The sequence below is a fragment of the Peromyscus leucopus genome, chromosome 5 (assembly GCF_004664715.2).
Source record: "Peromyscus leucopus breed LL Stock chromosome 5, UCI_PerLeu_2.1, whole genome shotgun sequence".
Classification (NCBI taxonomy): domain Eukaryota; kingdom Metazoa; phylum Chordata; class Mammalia; order Rodentia; family Cricetidae; genus Peromyscus; species Peromyscus leucopus.
In genome coordinates, this window is record NC_051067.1 from 122776388 (window position 1) to 122792667 (window position 16280).

Below are 16280 nucleotides of genomic sequence, written 5' to 3' on the forward strand. Positions count from 1 at the left end.
AGCTCCCACTCTCCTCTTGGACTTCACGTCTGCCTCAGATCTTCCCACCCCCTCCAGGCTGCAATGACCCCAATTTGTAGATGAGGAACCCCCCAGCATTTTGAGAATGGAGTTAATTGGGAAGACCCAGGAAGACTCAGCCCCAGGACCACACTGGCCTATCAAGCCAGCAGCCCAGAATGGCTGCATATTTATTTGTCAAAACCCCTAATGTCTCAGTGGGTCTAAGGAGGTTTCAGAGTCAGCCACAGGGCCACAGCCCAGCTCCCCAAGCCTCCAAGTTCAAGGTTACCACCTCCATGTAGGAGTTGGAGTTTCAATTCCAGCAGGAGGGCCGCAGTGATATCTGATTCATCGCCCCAGGAAAGTGGACATCTGCTAGGGACGCCTGCTCCTTAAAAAATGGAGAACTGGTAGTTTTCAGTTGCTTCACAAAACGTTCTCTCAAGTGATCATCAGAAAACCCCACATGTACACACGAGCTGCCGTGTGTCCCGCCACAGGCGAGCGGCTCTCAGCCTGACTATTCCAGGTGGACACTCAGGCCACAGGGGATGGAGAAAGTATATGGCAGCTGGAAGAGAAGTCTCGGGAGACCTGGAAGATGGGCCCGAGGGGTCCAGGCTATCACTCTGGCTTCCCAGGCCTCTCTGCCTCAGAGGGGTCAGAAACCATGTGTCTCCAGCTTCGGCCTGCCGCTAGGTGCCACATACCAGGGTCCTGGCTGTTGGCAAGAGTGACAGCTGTGCCCTGCCTCAGGGGACAGGCTCTAGCATGTCTCTTCAGGGAGGGGGTGGCCATCTGCAGATCCTACTGACCAGGTCCTAGCCCCGGCTTGTCCTGGGTATGCTGGTGAGTGATTCAATCATCCAGGCTAGTAAGTAACACTGACTGTGGGGTGCTGGGTCACTAGAACAAAAGTGGGCAGGCGTGTGCTGAATTCGAACAGGAAGACACATTGACTACAGTGGTCTCTTTCCCTGAAGCAGCCCTTAGAGGTCCTGTTGGCACACACCAGAAACATGAGCCAGAGCCTTGGAAAAACTCCCTGGTTGGGGGCCGGGCTGCGTAGTTAAGCAGCTCTCTGGTTTAGAGGCACCAGGCACCTGGTTCCTGCAGCTGGCAGGAGCCACCTCAATAAACACTTAGGGACCCCGTGGGAGTCAGTGAGTGGCTAAGCTGTGTGGCCCCAGGCAGGTTCCTTCATCTCTCTGGGCTCTGTGTCCATCAATACCGTGTAAATGGTGGGTGCACCTGTCTATATAGCCTTTCAAGTCAAACTACAGGATCTCAGTGATGAAAGAGAAGGCAGTCAGGGGCTGAGGATGTAGCTCAGTTTGTAAAGTGCTTGTATAATATACACAAGGCCCTGGGTTCGAGCCCCAACACTGCATTAGCAGGCATGGTGGGGGCACACCTGTAATCTCAGCCCTAGGAAGGTAGGAGGATCAGAAGTTCAAGGTCATCCTCAGCTCATCCCACAGCCTGGGCTCCATGAGACCTGGCCTCAAAAAAAAAAAAAAAAAAACCAAGCAGGGAGAAAGGTCAGGGCCAAACAGAGGGACTTTCCAAGGTCCCTGGTCATTTTTAGCTTCCCTCCCCGGGGCGAGTGACCTGCACTCTGTCCCCTGGCCCCAGAGCTCACACCAAGTTCTTTTTCTGTCTGTATGAACTCAGGCCGAGTCTTCAGCCAAGGCTAAACTCAAGAGGGTTGGACACGTGGCTTGGGCCGGGAGCCCAAGCAGATGGCAGGCCACCTGTTGCAGGGGTGGCTGAGAACCAGCAACCCGTGCTGTGGCACCGCCTGCTGTCCCCCGCCTGCCTTTCTGCCCGCCCAGCGAGCCTGCTCACTCTCTCTGCCCTGAGCCTCCGGGGGTGTCCACAGTGGGGAGAAGGCGTCTGGGCCTCGAAGCCCTCACACGACAGCACCCAGTGAGAGGCTGGGCAAGGAGGTGAGAGTCAGGATGAATCCTGATTCTCAACAGTGGGGTTGGGGACACGGAGGGGACCCAGAAGCAGGAGGTTTTGCCACACCCCACCATGAGGAACAGCCCCCCCCCCATCCTCCCACACCTGTGGCTCTGCTGCCTGCACAGAGGACCCCTGCTAGATGTTTGGGGATTCCAGGATTTGGTCTGTTTCAAGATAAGGTTTAGATATGTAGCCTAGCCTGACCTGACGCTCCAGAGCCTCCTGACTCAGCCTCCAGATGCTGGGGTTACCAATGTGAACCATCACACCTGGCTTACAGGTTATTAAACTATAATTATTCATTCACTCATTTATTGTTTGGTGTTTTTTGAAACGGGGTCTCTCTCTATGTGGCCCCTGCTGTCCTGGGACTCACTATGTAGAACATGCTGGCCTCAAACTCACCTGCCTCTGTCTCCTAAGTATTAAAGGATTAAAGGCGTGCGCCACCACACTTGGCTAAAGTATTATTATTTTAAAACAACAACAACAGAAATGCCACACATACCCCTAGTTCAGGCAGAAACCTTTGAACATCCAGGGGCAAAACCCACATGGTGGCATTCACCTGTAATCCCAGCACTCTGGATATGAAGCAGGAGGACTGTTGGGAGTTCGAATCCAGTCTGGGCTGCATGGTGAGACTTTTGTCTCATAAAAACCAACGAACAAAAGAAAATCCCATGTGTAGGAAAGAAAACCCAGCTGGTCTCCAGGGAAAAGGCCTGAGGCCAGCCCCAGGCTTCTCTGCGGGTTCATAGAACTTTTTAACCTTCTTTTACTGCACAGAGGGGAAGGGGGAGGTTGAACTGCCTTCCTGTCAGAACTTGGACAAACTTTTCTCCTCCAGCATCCTTTGGAGGACAACATCTTCATGCAGGGCTCCGTGATCCACAGCTCCAAAATCAAAAATGCTTACAAAAAAAAAAATATTTTGTGTAACTTTTTGGCCACAAAAATCTGCCCTAAGCTGACATGAGGCTATTTATAGCCTCTGCTTTCTCCCACTCAGCATCAAGATTCACGTCTCAGCTACAGCAATGCCCATGTGTTTGGTTAAGGGCTGGCCTGAGGTAGCGTTTCATGACGCTCAAATCCACAAAGCTGAACTCTGGGACCTCCTACTCAATCACAGTCACACAGAGGCTTCCTGCTTGTCCCGCCATGTGCAGGGCTTGTCTGCTGGACGCTCTTTGCCATTCTGTACCACCCACAGGTGTCCACCAGGGCAGCTGAGGCTCTCAGAGCCTGTGTGGATGAGTGACAGCTGAAGGCTGGGTGTGGCTCCTCCCCTTCTTGCCCCAGGCTGACCTCAGTTCATGATGACCCTCTTGCCTCAGCCTCCTGAGTATTGGGACCACCAAGCCCAGTAGTTGTATGTGGCTGTCTGTTTGCATGTTTGGGGTGCACCCATGTGTGGGGTGCATGTGTGCTTGTTTATATGGGGGCCAGAGTTTGACCCGAGGTGTCTTTCTGGATCACTCTCCACTTTGTTCATGGAAACAGGGTTTCAAGCAGAACTCAGCACTTGCCCATCCCTCTCGTCCAGCTAAGCTTTCCCCAGAGTCTTGTCTCAACCTTCTAATCTTTGGGATTACAAGTGGCCACTATGCCTGCCCAGCTTTTCATGAAGGTTCTGGGGATCGGAACTCTCTGGTGAACTTGCCAAACTCTTTATTGATGGAGTCACTTCCCCAGACCCCACAATTCTTCCAGACACATCTCGAAAGTCGTGGCTATTCATGGCCCCTACAGCTCTAGCCTCTTCAGCCAGTCTCCAGAACTTAGGTCTCACACATTTTGGACAGGTTCAGACCTATTCTGAGTCCTATACAGCTCTAGAACATTTGTTCTCAATATGTGGGTCATGACCCCCAAAGACCATTGGAAAACACAGATATTTACATTACAATTCATAACAGTAGCAAAATTAATTATGGAGTAGTAATGAAAATAATTTAATGGTTGGGGGGTCACCACAACATGAGGAACTGTGTTAAAGAGTCACAGCATTAGGAAGGTTGGGAACCACTGCTCTAGAGTCTAGCCCCTCTGCCCAGCCTGGAACCAGGGTAAAAGGAGCAGATGCTGTCCGTAGCTCTGACCCTCACTGCCCCGCGAGCAGCTTGTGCCCCTCGGCAGGTACAGAGTTGTCAGCTGCTCCCTGGTGGCCTCAGAGTGGCTCCCAACCAAGTCATTAATCTTGTTCAGCACAGTGAGCACAGCTCGGACCTGAAGCCATGCCCCCTTGACCTTTTGGCACACTTCACAGGACACAGCCTCGGTCCCAGGAGCCTCTACTCCAGAGGGCATTAGCTTTTGTCTTATTTCAGCCTGCCTATCTTTCCCACTAGACTTTTGCAGGGTTTTTTTTTTTTTTTTTTTGGAGATACAGTATCATGTAGCTCAGGTTGGCCTCAGACTTGCTGCTTAGCTGAGGATAAGCTTGAACCACTGATTTTCCTGCCTCCAAGTGCTCAGATCACAGGCCTGGGTCACCATCCTCAGCTACTGCTACACATTTTTCAAGGGTTAAATATTTCCTCCCATTTACGTCTGTCCACCCACCCATCCGCAAACCAATCCACCCATCCCTTCCATCCTCCCTCCTCCCTCTCACTCACCCATCCCTCCATGTCCTCCCTCCCCATCCCAGTGGTTAGTAGAAGCTCGGGAGTTTCAGTGAGCAGGTGTGAACTGGGAAGCTTCCCCCGGCAGGAGCTGGGCTGCTGTAAGCTCCTCCCACCTCTCATTTGCATATAAAGTCTCTTATTTGCATAGACACTAGGTCTGCTACCCGGCTTGCTCCAGGCCCCAGCAGCGGGCTCTCTCCTGTGTGCTAGACTACAGTGTTGAGCAAAAACAGATGCTGGCCACTCACCCTGTGGAATTTGTCAGTTTGGAGGAGACAGATGTGAATCAAGTAACCACACTCTTGAAACCATAATCACAAACAGCCCCAGCCAGGCCTCAGCCAGGAGGCTCCTGGGAGGTGGGGATACTCCCCAGAAACCAAAGCCCTGCATGAGTACCTACCGGGAAAGGGCATCTAAGCAGGGGGCTGCAGCACAGGGGGTTGAGGGGAGGAGGCCAGGAAGGTGGTAGCTGAGCTGAACAAGAAATAATGAGGTCAACAATAGACACAGGCTCAGGGTCAAGGGTGTTGGTGGGAGGAGCAGTCGGGGGTGGGAGGGGTGAGGGGATGGGGTGTGGGGGAGCACTCCAGCCAGCAGCAGGCCAGGCTGTCCCTACTCTCCAGTCTCCAGTCCTTCCCACTGACTGTCCCAAGTAGAATTCAGAGGCAATGGAGCCTGGGGAACCGAGTGTTTAGGCTCAGACTGTGGACCAAGGGAGCGTAAGGGAATGACAGGCAGCGAGGGAGGTGGAAAGGCTGAGGTGTGGTGCACATGGTCCTCTTGGGGAGGGTACAACCCCCAGGCTCACGTGTCCTGGGAGGGGGCAGTACATGGAGCTTGCTCTTTAACGCAAGGATGATGACTTCTAAGAATGGCTGAGAGCGTGACAGAGCCCAGCACCAGAGCTGCGCTTTGAAAAGAGGATGCTTAGCTGATGGGTGAGCAACTGTCAGGCCCCGGGGAGGGGAAAGCAGGCAGGCACCGGCCACCCTGCCCGACCTGTACCCTAGGCATGGGTCCTTCCATCTGTCTCCAGCCCATGAGCACTGACAGGAGAATGAAGCCACAGCCCTGTACAGGGCCCGGTTACCATGGTGACCATTGGTTTTCTCCTTGCTTCCAAATGGCCTGCTCTGCCCCTGTGGTCAGGGCCCTGACCACCTGCCCCTTCCCAGGCCTCCGCTGCCCCCGCCCAGCCCAGTTGCAGGGGTCACTCTACTGTCCATGTCCACCTCGGCGTTCCACTTTACCATCAGCTCAGTTTTCCAGCCTGATCAATACCAATAGCTGTGCGGTGGGGAGTGGAGATCGGGGCACCTAGCTGGAGCGGTGGGAGCCTCTGGGGTGCAACCTGCTTCCTCTGCTTCTCCCAGGGCCATGGTTAGCCTGTGCTTGAACTAAACCTTCAGGCCCCAGGCCCCCAGGAAGAGGTGATGTCAAGGAAAAATTCTGTTTTCTTTTCTTTTCTTTTTTTTTGAGATAGACTGACCTCCAACTCGGCGTACATTTGTGTCAGAAGACAGCCTTCAGGAGTCAATTCTCTCCTTCTACCATATAGGTTCCAGGGACTGAAGTCACGTAGTCAGGCTTTACAGCAAGCACCTTTAATCACTGGAGCCATCTTGCTGACCCAAGGAAAAGTCCTTAGAAACATAGCAAGAACACATGGTGGGATCATGATCCTTCCAAAGGGGCATGAGCTACAGCTGGAATTTAGGAAAGCCACCTTTTGGCCTCTTGTGACCTTGGATGAGGCACTGTGCTGGCCCTGGGTCTTCTATGTCCACTCTGTTGCCTGGCCTGGAATCCCAGGCCATCAGGAACATGGGGGGCCTCTCTGTGAGTCAGTTTCCCTCCCTGTAACTGGAAATCATACGTGCGCGCCTGTCGGTTCGGACGTTGAGAGGATCAGGGTGATTCATGCGGAGCTGAGATAGACTGTGGAGACTCCAGATCACAGTGACAAAAGACCCCCACTCAAAGCACCACCTGCCACCTCTGTGAGCTTAGACTTGGGGTGCTCTAAGTCAGCCTGAGGAGCAGGTGGAACCAGGGAGTGTATGCCCCTGCTCCTGGCAGGCACTACCCTGCAGAGGCCAGAAGGAGCGAATGGGACCAGGACAGTGGTTCTCAACCCACCGTGGGCCGTGACCTGTTCGAGGTTGCATATCAGATATTTACAATATGATTTATAACAGTAGCAAAATTACAGTTACGAAGTAGCAACAAAATAATTTTATGATTGGGAGTCAGCACAACATGAAGAACTGTTTTAGGGTCACTGCATTAGGAAGGTTGAGAAGTACTGCACTAGGACTTGAGCAGGCTGCAATTTTAAAATGCATTTTCCCTTCAGCGGGGGCCATTTCTGATGTGAAAATGTGAAAGAAACACATTTTCAGACCCAGGGTGGGAACACGCGTGTGTTAGCACAGCCCAACAAAACAGACCCTTTGAGTCCTGGCCTCTGAGCCCATGTGGACATCATCAGGCTGCTCAGGGGGGCCGGGGGGCCTGCCCTGCAGCAAGGTGACCCGTAGAGCCAGCCTGGCTGTCAGGAGCCTAGGAGCCAAGGGAGGCATCAGGAAGGGCTGAGGCCAGGAGCTGGTGAACCACAGGAATGACGGTCACCACAGGTGGGATTTGAGACATCCTGTCTAGTGTACAGAAAACCTACACATATCCCTGGGGTTACAGTTCCACTCATGGGTGTCCACCTGACAAGCATATCATGTCCTGTCAACCAAAGACATGGTTGGGGTATGCAGGAAAACGACATCAGCTTTGCCTCCGATGGACTCCCTCAACCCACGAAGGGATCAAGATCAGCCCGTCACTGTACCAGCAGATTCTCGGGGGAAACAGAACCGACAAGGTGTCTATCATAAAGGGAGATTCACTAGAGTGGCCTACACAGGAAGGACTCCGGAGTCCAACGATGGCTGCCTGGATGCTGGAGAGGCTGAAAAGCTTGGAGCTGAAGGAGGCTGGAGGTCTCCATCAGGAGCCACAGGCCAGGATTATGGAGTGCTGCTGGAGAGAAGCTTTATCCCTGAGTTCATCCTTCCTGGGAAAGCCTTCACAGACCCACCCGGAGGCAAGACCAACCCTCCCGGTCACCAGTGGACTTCCACACAGCAATACAAAGGATAAGATGGTGCTTTGGGCAGCCGCAGGGAGGGGGCTGGAGCGTGGCTCAGTGTCAGAACAGTCCACTGGTACACACAGAGCTCTGGGTTGCAACCCAGCAACACACATGCGCAGAAAACCCCAAGCAGGAAGAATCAGGCACAATGTGGGGTCACAAGAAAGACACAGAGTGTGCACAGGCTGCAGCCCTCTCCACAGAGGGGACAGAGCCCACCTGCTCATACTATGACGTGGCCCAGCCTTGAAATGAGCTCAAACAGAGTGTGGGGGGTCTCCTGTCATCTCAGCACTCAGAAGGTGGGGGCAGGAGATCGAGATCATCCTCTGCACATACTGTACTCAAGGCCAGCCTGGGTTCCCTGAGACTTTCTCAAAAAAAAAAAAAAAAAAAGCCGGGCGGTGGTGGCACACGCCTTTAATCCCAGCACTCCGGGAGGCAGAGGCAGGCGCATCTCTGTGAGTTCGAGGCCAGCCTGGGCTACAGAGTGAGTTCCAGGACAGGCTCGAAAGCTACACAGAGAAACCCTGTCTCAAAAAACCAAAAAAAAAAAAAAAAAAAAAAAAAAAAAAAAGAAAAGAAAAGAAAAAAAAAAGAAAAAGAAAAAAAAGGGGGCAGGCACTCAGGAGAAAGAGGCATGTGGATCCCTGTAAGTTTGAAGTCAGTCTGATCTGCATAGTGAGTTCTGGGCTAGCCAGGGCTACATAGCCATCTCCTCCATGTGGCACCCCAAGACAGACAAGTGAAGAGACAGAGGTGAATGGTACTCAGAGCTGAGGGAAGAGCAGCCGGAGGAACCACAGTGATGGCATTTTGGGTGGAGGTTTCTCTTGTGGGTGATGGGTATTCAAAAGTTGCCATTTGGACTAGTTATGTGGCTCTGTGAACACTCAGCCACGGAACTGTCACCTGCATGGTGGACTGTGCAGTCTGGGAAATGTCATCTCTGTAGCTGGGTTTGAACTGGATATGGGATGCTTGTGATTGGCCAGGCAAACCCCAGTTTGGCCTGTGAAAACTTAGTGAGGTGCACCTATGTGTCACATCCTTTCAGGAGCTTCAGGAAGAGGTTTTCAAAAGCATAATACCCAGCCAGGCCTGGCGGCTCACCCCAGTAACCTCAGCACTGGGGAGGGGAAGGCAAGGGGGCTGCTGAAATGTGAGGTCAGCTGCGGTTACAGTGAGACCTCCCAGAGGAAAACAAAGTGCCGTTCTCCAGTTTAGCACCAGGCAGTGTGAACAAGTCCAGGAGAGGCCAGCCACTCCAGAGTGAGGACCAAGGAGGGCAGCAGGGGCTGGGGCAGGTCCTGGTGACTCAGAGGGACATACGGAAAGACTCCAGGGCTGTGGACACAGCCTTCCTGTGAGCCAGAATCTGAGGAAGCCACTGAGAAACCCTGGGTCCAAGGGCTTGGGGACCTGGCTGAAGGTACAGCTGCCGGGGGAGCCACGGGCAGGATGGTGAGCAAGACCACAGGCTTCTGGGGCAGGACACTAAGGGGGATAGGAATGTTTTATAGGGAAGGATTTGGAGAGGTGGGCCTGTAGGCCAGGAGCTGTACCTTATGCGTGGTGGGTTAGAGCAAGTGTTCAATTCCAGCCCCGACACTTCCCAGCTCTGTGACCTTGGGGACATGGGGCCACTGTTTGGAACCTCAGTGCCCCATCAGTAAAACTAACAATAGTGTTCACGTATTAAGTGAACATAGCCCCCAGTGATTAGAAAGTACCGAGCACTTAGTGAACAGTTGGTAACGTTAGCCGTCTTTGTCGTAGTGGAGGGCCAAAGTTAGCTCACTGACTGCGGTGGGCCAGGCATGCGTGCTGGGCAGTTGGAGCTCACTCTCCATGTCTAACTTTCCTTCCCTCCTCTCCTTGTGTCCTGCCTTTTCCAGAACTTCTGGGGCTTGGCTGCTTGGGAACCAACCACATCAAGGGGTTTCTGCTACAAATCAGAGCCTTGGAGATGCCAGTGGGGAGGGAATTTTCAAGCACACGTAAGATTTATGTGGAGAGTCTGTCCCGTCAGCCCCGTGCAGGTCAGCTCTGTGTTCATCTATCAAAAGGTTTTTACAAGGCTCTGAAGTTCACCGAGCATCCTCGGGTTCCTGAACGGGAGGGTTTGGGGGGAGGGGGGGAGCATGAGAGTGGTCTCCTGGCCCCCATGCCCTGATCCTTTGCTGTGAGCACAAGCTGGGATTTTCACACAAGGGCCTTTGCAACGCGTGGAATGCTCCCTGCCTACGCCATCTCAGAACCCAGAGACGGACAGTGAGCTGCCGCCTCCTTGCTCTGAGACGGGGGTGTCTCGAAGCGCAGTGGCCGCTGAGATGGGGTTACCAGCACCCTGTAGAGCTGCATGTTTAATGAGTTAATGGAGTCAGTCCATACGAAGGGTAACAAAAGGGCCTGTGAGCTGGCTCAGTGGTACAGGTCCTTGGCACCAAGCCTGACGCCCAGAGTTTAAAGCATGGAACCTACATAGAGGAAGAAGACCGGTTCCCACAGATTGTCTCTGACCTCCACGGTATGAGGTGGCAGACCTCTCTGTCCTCTGTGCTGGTTAGTTTTCATCCCTTTGACACAGACTAGTGTTCTGTGGGAGGAGGGAGCCTCAACAAGAGGGACTGCCTCCTCCATCAGACCGGCCTGGGGGCAAGTCTGTGGGGCTTTTTCTCCACGGTTGATTGATGTGAAGGGTTCCAGACCAACGTGGGCAGTGTCATGCCTAGGCAGGGGGTCCTGAATTGTCTAAGGAAGGGAGCTGGATGTGCGGCGGAAAGCTGCGTTCCTTCATGGCTCCTCTCCTGCTGCTGTCTGAGTTCCTGCCCTGATCTCCCTCAATGACGGACTGCCATCAGGACCTGTAAACCACATAAACCCTTTCCTCCAAGGTTGGTTTTGGTCATGGTTTTTATCACAGCCACAGAAAGCCAACTAGGACGCTCCCTCTAATCACACACACACACACACACACACACACACACACACACACACACACACACACACACACTGTGTATATATGTATATATTATGTGTGTGCACATCTATGTATATATGTACATATGTATATATACATAAACGTAATCTCTAAAATGTAGCAAAATTTCACCAGTCTCACCCTGGTCTCAGGAATTGCATCTTTGAACAAGTCCCTGCTCTGGGGACCCGATTCCCTTCATCTAAAGCAGAGGCAACACTTCTCCAGCCACCAGGCCCAGCTGTCAAATGCTAATGGGTATGACTGGCCCCAGTCAGCCACCCAGGGATTGTTTTTTTTTTATTGTCCATAGTAACATTCTTTCCCTCTGAGGAGGATGTATTTTTGCCAGTATCCTGCCATGTTTGAAGCTCTTTCTGTGGAAAGTAGTGAAGTGCTTGCTCTATCCAGATGGAAAAGAAAGGGAAGGGAAGAGGGGGAGGGAGAGGAGGGGAGCAGAGGGGAGCAGAGGGGAGGGGGGAGAGCAAGAAAAGGAAGGGCAGCCAAAGATCAGTTTTCCTCTTTTGGTCCCCAGCTAGCTGGAGGGCAAACACAGGGCCCAAGCTGCCTCTGTAGAAGCAGATGAACAGTGACTGGCTCCTGGGAAGGATGCTGGAGGAGCGCACACAGAGGGAGAGAGAAGTGGTGCAAGGAAGAATAAGAAGGATGTCAAAGCTGCAGGCTGGGAGAAGCTGGGAGAAGGTGGGAGCCTTGGGATAGCTGGAATTTGATTTCAGGCTCGGAATGATGGATATATCGAGCAGCCGACGACTGCAGAGGGGCAGGGTGATGCTGGGGGGATTTTTTTATTTGTTTTAATTTATTATATATTTGGCTTCTCGAGACACTGTTTATCTGTGTAGCTCTGGCTGTCCTGGAACTGGAGACTTGCTCTTCAGACCAGACTGGCCTCAAACTCAGAGATCTGCCAGCCTCTGCCTCCCCAGTGAGGGGATTAAAGGCGTGTACCACCACCACCACCACCACCACCACCACCACCACCACCACCACCACCACCACCACCACCACCAGGCTTATTTTTAATATTTTTATTCTTTGAGAATTCCATGCCTGTATAAAATGCATTTTGGTCTTAACTGCCTCCTTCCGAGGTTTTATTTTTTGAGACAAGGTTTCACTTTGCAGCTCAGGCTGGCCTTGAACTTCCCATCCATCTCCAGGGTGCTGGGATTATAGTAGGTACCATCCTGCCAGATGGCCTGATGATTCTAGAACAGAAGGCATCATGAGGTTTGGAGTCCTGCATCCCTGGTCCCAACATTGATTGGGTCCTGTGAAACTAGGACAGTGCAAGGCAGGCCAGCCGGGGCTCATCCCCTTGGGAGACACAGCCGGAAACAGACATAGTACTGTGTGGTACCGGGAGCTGGAGAGAGCTAGGGGGAAGCTGGGAGATGCCCCACAGGCAGCCAGAAATGTGAGCTGTGCCCAGATGCTCTGTATCTTTGCTGCATGTCTCCCTGGAACCTGTGGGCTGTGAGTTCCCTGCCCTGAGTTGGGGCTACTGGAAGCTGCAATATTGCCCATGCCTTGAATAATGACAGGTATGGAAGGCACATGGCCCCTCCACAGCCGCAGGCAGGGGGATGACTCTGCTGGATACCCTCAGTCTAGATATTCTCTCTCTCTCTCTCTCTCTCTCTCTCTCTCTCTCTCTCTCTCTCTCTCTCTCTCTCTCTTGTTTTTTGAGACAGGGTTTCTCTGTGTAACAGCCCTAGCCATCCTGGAACTCACTTTGTAGACCAGGCTGGCCTGGAACGATGCTATGACTCTTGACAGGCATGTGTGGATGGCTCGATCCAGTTTGAGCTTTGCACATGTGAACGGCCAGGCTGGGGGCTGGGATGGCTTTGGAACATGAAGTAGATACTAAGGCATTTTGGTGTCTGAGCATGTGGCACTACAGAGCTGGCTTTGTGTCCAGGCCAGAGCCAGTGAGAACTTTAGTTTTCTTAGATGCATAGTTGGGGACACACGAAAGAAGAACACTTAGAGCAAATCACTCTTAACATCTTTCTAAGGGGTGTGTGTGTGTGTGAGATGGGGGTACGTCTTCCCACTCAACCTGCTCTTTCTATTGGCTGGTTTCTCCTTATTCTGAACCTCAGTCTTCTCATCAGACAGCCAGGGGGCAATGACATGGCACAGGCCCTGTGGAGATTCAGGAACTGGCCCCTGCAAGGCCCAGGCTTGTGCTCAGCACTTGCCCAGCATGCCGGGACACCACCACTGCTGTGCTCCACATGGGGGTGGGGGTTGCTGGGGTCCCTCTACTCTTTGCCTTTGAGACAGGGTCTTACTGTGTAGCCCAGGCTGGCCTTGAACTTGAGATCCTCTTGCCCTGGTCTCTGGAGAGCCTGGTCTGTCAGCATTGCCTAGGTTCTGCTTTTCCCAAACCTAAAAAAAAAAATGTATCCTTTTGTTAGCTCTGCTTTCCTGATGGAGAAACAAAGACCCAGAGGGTCAGAAGCCCCTCAGCCCCCACCCTCCCAGCAAGGCTGGTAAATGTTGCTGTGACGTCTGTCTGATGTGTCTGGCTGTGCGGTGGCTCCACCCCCATGTCACCCACCCCCAGATGACTCAGCAGCGTCACCTGTCTTCCTCCTCTGATCTGTGCCAGGGGATTTCCTGAGTCATTCACCCATTGAGAGAAACAGAAATCTGCGCCCCTCCACCCCGCCCACTTCACCCACAGAAGCACACACATGTATTCCTGGACTTGTGCACACAAACACATATGCATGTGTATATAACTATGCATTCACACACAAATGTATGTACAACACCCACACACACACACATGTATGTCTGTACTTGTTCACACACACGTCTATATACACAGCACATGTGTGTAGTAGCACACACATGCTAACGTGCACACACACATCCTCCCATTGTGTCAGCCTTCTGTGCCAGGCTCTCATTTGGCCCACTGTGGAGGGAGCATGTGCCCATTGCACATAGCAGAAGACTGAGGTTGGTATAGTTAAAAGAGGTCTGCCTCTGTCTGAGGTACACACAGCTGGCAGAATGGGATTTGGGGCTTTGGATCCAGGAATGGAGCCGGTCCTGGCTCTTTAGTGTGCAGGATGGACCTGGAGGAACTGGCTCTTGGGAGATCAAAGGATGTGGGAAGCAGAAGATGGCAAAGGAAATAAAATGAATGATGAACAGATGGGAAGGCACATGGGCAACTCCAGCTGAGTCCCTCCAGATGAGCCTGAAGGGCTCTGGAGATGGGCTGAGGGGCCTTCACCTCCAGGGAACCTGCCGTGCTTGGGCAGAAACAGCTTCCCCAGGCTCCTTCCTATGTGGTGAGACCCCCAGGCCTTCCTTGGTTAGAACAGAAAGGGTTCCTTCATGAGGGAGCTCCCATCCATCGGCCTTGCCTCCAGCAAGGTATGCACACTGCCTGCAGTCGGGGGATTGCACCCCCTGCCCCCCCAATTCTGCAAGATAGTTTGCTGAGCCAGCACTTTTCTGGGCCAGGGAAGGAAGAGTCCCATGCTCTGTCGTGTTGACATCCCATCTGGTTGATCCTGGAGCCCTGGAATGTCAGGGACTCCCAAGAGGCCTTTCTCCTGCCCATTTACACGGGGTACAGGGGCTTTATTTACATGTCAGCTCACCAAGTGGGGGCCCTGGGGACAGGAGGGTAGACAGCCAGCAGGGTAGACAGCTGGAAGCTGCTAGGAAGTAGGGGCTCACGGTTCTGAAGCTTCAGGGGGCCCTGTTACAGATGGGAGACTTGAGGCCCAGAAGGGTTTGGGATTGCTTGGTGGCCCAGCCTGAACCAAAGGGCACCATCTGTGTGTGTGTGTGTGTGTGTGTGTGTGTGTGTGTGTGTGTGAGAGAGAGAGAGAGAGAGAGAGAGACAGAGACAGAGACAGAGACAGAGACAGAGGAGACAGAGACACAGAGAGAGACATGTATGCGCGACTGTGTGCTTGGGAGGCGCCAAGGACAGTCTCCAGCAGCTTCTGGGTGACAGGCCAGATGTCTGCCTGAGGAGGCTGCATACTCCATGCAGAACCCTGCTGCCTGGGTCTGAATTCTGCCTGGCCTCTTCTTTTGAGTCATAAAATGAGGGACAGTCATCCCACACTTGCTTCTTGGGGGAAGTGGCTAAGAAGCATGAAACAGTGCTGAACTTGGCCTGCAGGTCTGTCTCTGTGTTAAACTGCTACAATGTATCTGCATCCAATATGTTAAGTCGTGGGTATCTGTGATCTCTGCTGTAACACTTCAACAAGAAGGAAAAGGGTACAGAGAGGTTGAGTTCTTAGTCCCAGGACACACAGTATCCTTCCTACTCCTACCCCTAGGGTGACCCGGTGGCCCCTGGCCAGTCGGAGTGGGGGTAGGCTGTCAGGACTCTGTCTCCAGGGTGATGCAGAAGACAAGTCCTCTTCCCTCTATCTCTAAAACTAGGGCACTGGGCTCAGAAAGGTGACCCCAACCCCGGGCTACTGAAGGGCCAGGACCCCCCCCCGCCCCCAGCTTTGGAGGCCGGGGTGGGGGTGCCCTTCCCAAGCCTCCCTTGGTACCCATCGGTCCTCACCTGGCTCTAATGCGTCCGGCTTGACCTTTCCTTAAAGATCAGCGGCAGCGGCTGATGGGTTTCGTGGGTCCCAAAGGAGACCCTTCAGACAGCCCGAGCCACGGGCTGCAGAGCCCCTAATTGGAGCAATGAATCACCGCGGGCTCCTGCTGGACACAGAATAGACAGAGGAGCTGAGCGCTATTGTGCCATAGTTTGGGACACAGGGGGGGTGAGAGAGGGTGGGGAGAGAGGAGGACGGGGGCGGGGTGCGGGGGTTGGGGAGAGAAGAGGTCAGGGGAGGAGGAAGGAGGAGGATCAAGAGGAGAGGATGAGTCAGGGGAGGAGGGCTGGAGAGGAGGTAAGGGGAGGAGGTTAGGAGGAGGAGGAGGCAGGGGAGGAGGGTAGGGAGAGGAGGATTAGGAGAAGGAGGAGTCGGAGTCCGAGGAAGGGGGGAGAGGGAGGAGGAGCCCGGGTGGAGGCGGGCAGCAGGGCGGCGCGAGGGAGGGCTTCCCCGCCTCCGCCTCCCTCCCGCGCCCTCCGCCCCGCGCCGCCCCGCCTCCCTCCTCCCCAATTAAATGACCCGACGCTCGGGCCGGCGCCGGAGCTCGCACATGCGGCCGCCGCAGCCGCCCGGGGCTCGTCGCCACCGCCGCCACCGCCACGTTCCGGGCGCGCTCTCCGGCGCCGCCTGGGCCCGCACCGCAGCCCGCCGGGGACTCGGCAACCCCGGACACCGCCGCAGAGACCCTCCGTGCGCCCCGGGCCGCGTGCGCGCCGCCGCCCGCCAAACTTTGCGAGTTGGGCGCGGGGCCTCGGGGCGCGCGGCCGGAGCAGCGGCAGCCGCGGGGAGCGCGGAGGCGGGCGCGGCGGCCGGGCCATGAGCGGCCGGGCGGCGCCGCTCTCCCGCAAGCAGCGGCTCATGGCAGCGGCGGGCGCGGCCCTGTCGTGCTTCATCTGCGGCGGCGGCATCGCGCGCGGCAA

At 54.1% G+C, this 16280-nt stretch overlaps 1 long non-coding RNA gene across 1 annotated transcript; it reads right to left on the reverse strand.

Moving 5' to 3' along the window:
- Positions 1-11769: 11769 nt before the first annotated feature.
- On the reverse strand, positions 11770-15573 carry LOC114700928. Its single transcript, XR_003735746.2, has 3 exons — positions 15318-15573; positions 13057-13153; positions 11770-11964 (listed from the first exon to the last, which is right to left on the reverse strand). It is a non-coding gene; the product is annotated as an uncharacterized LOC114700928 (long non-coding RNA).
- Positions 15574-16280: the final 707 nt, after the last annotated feature.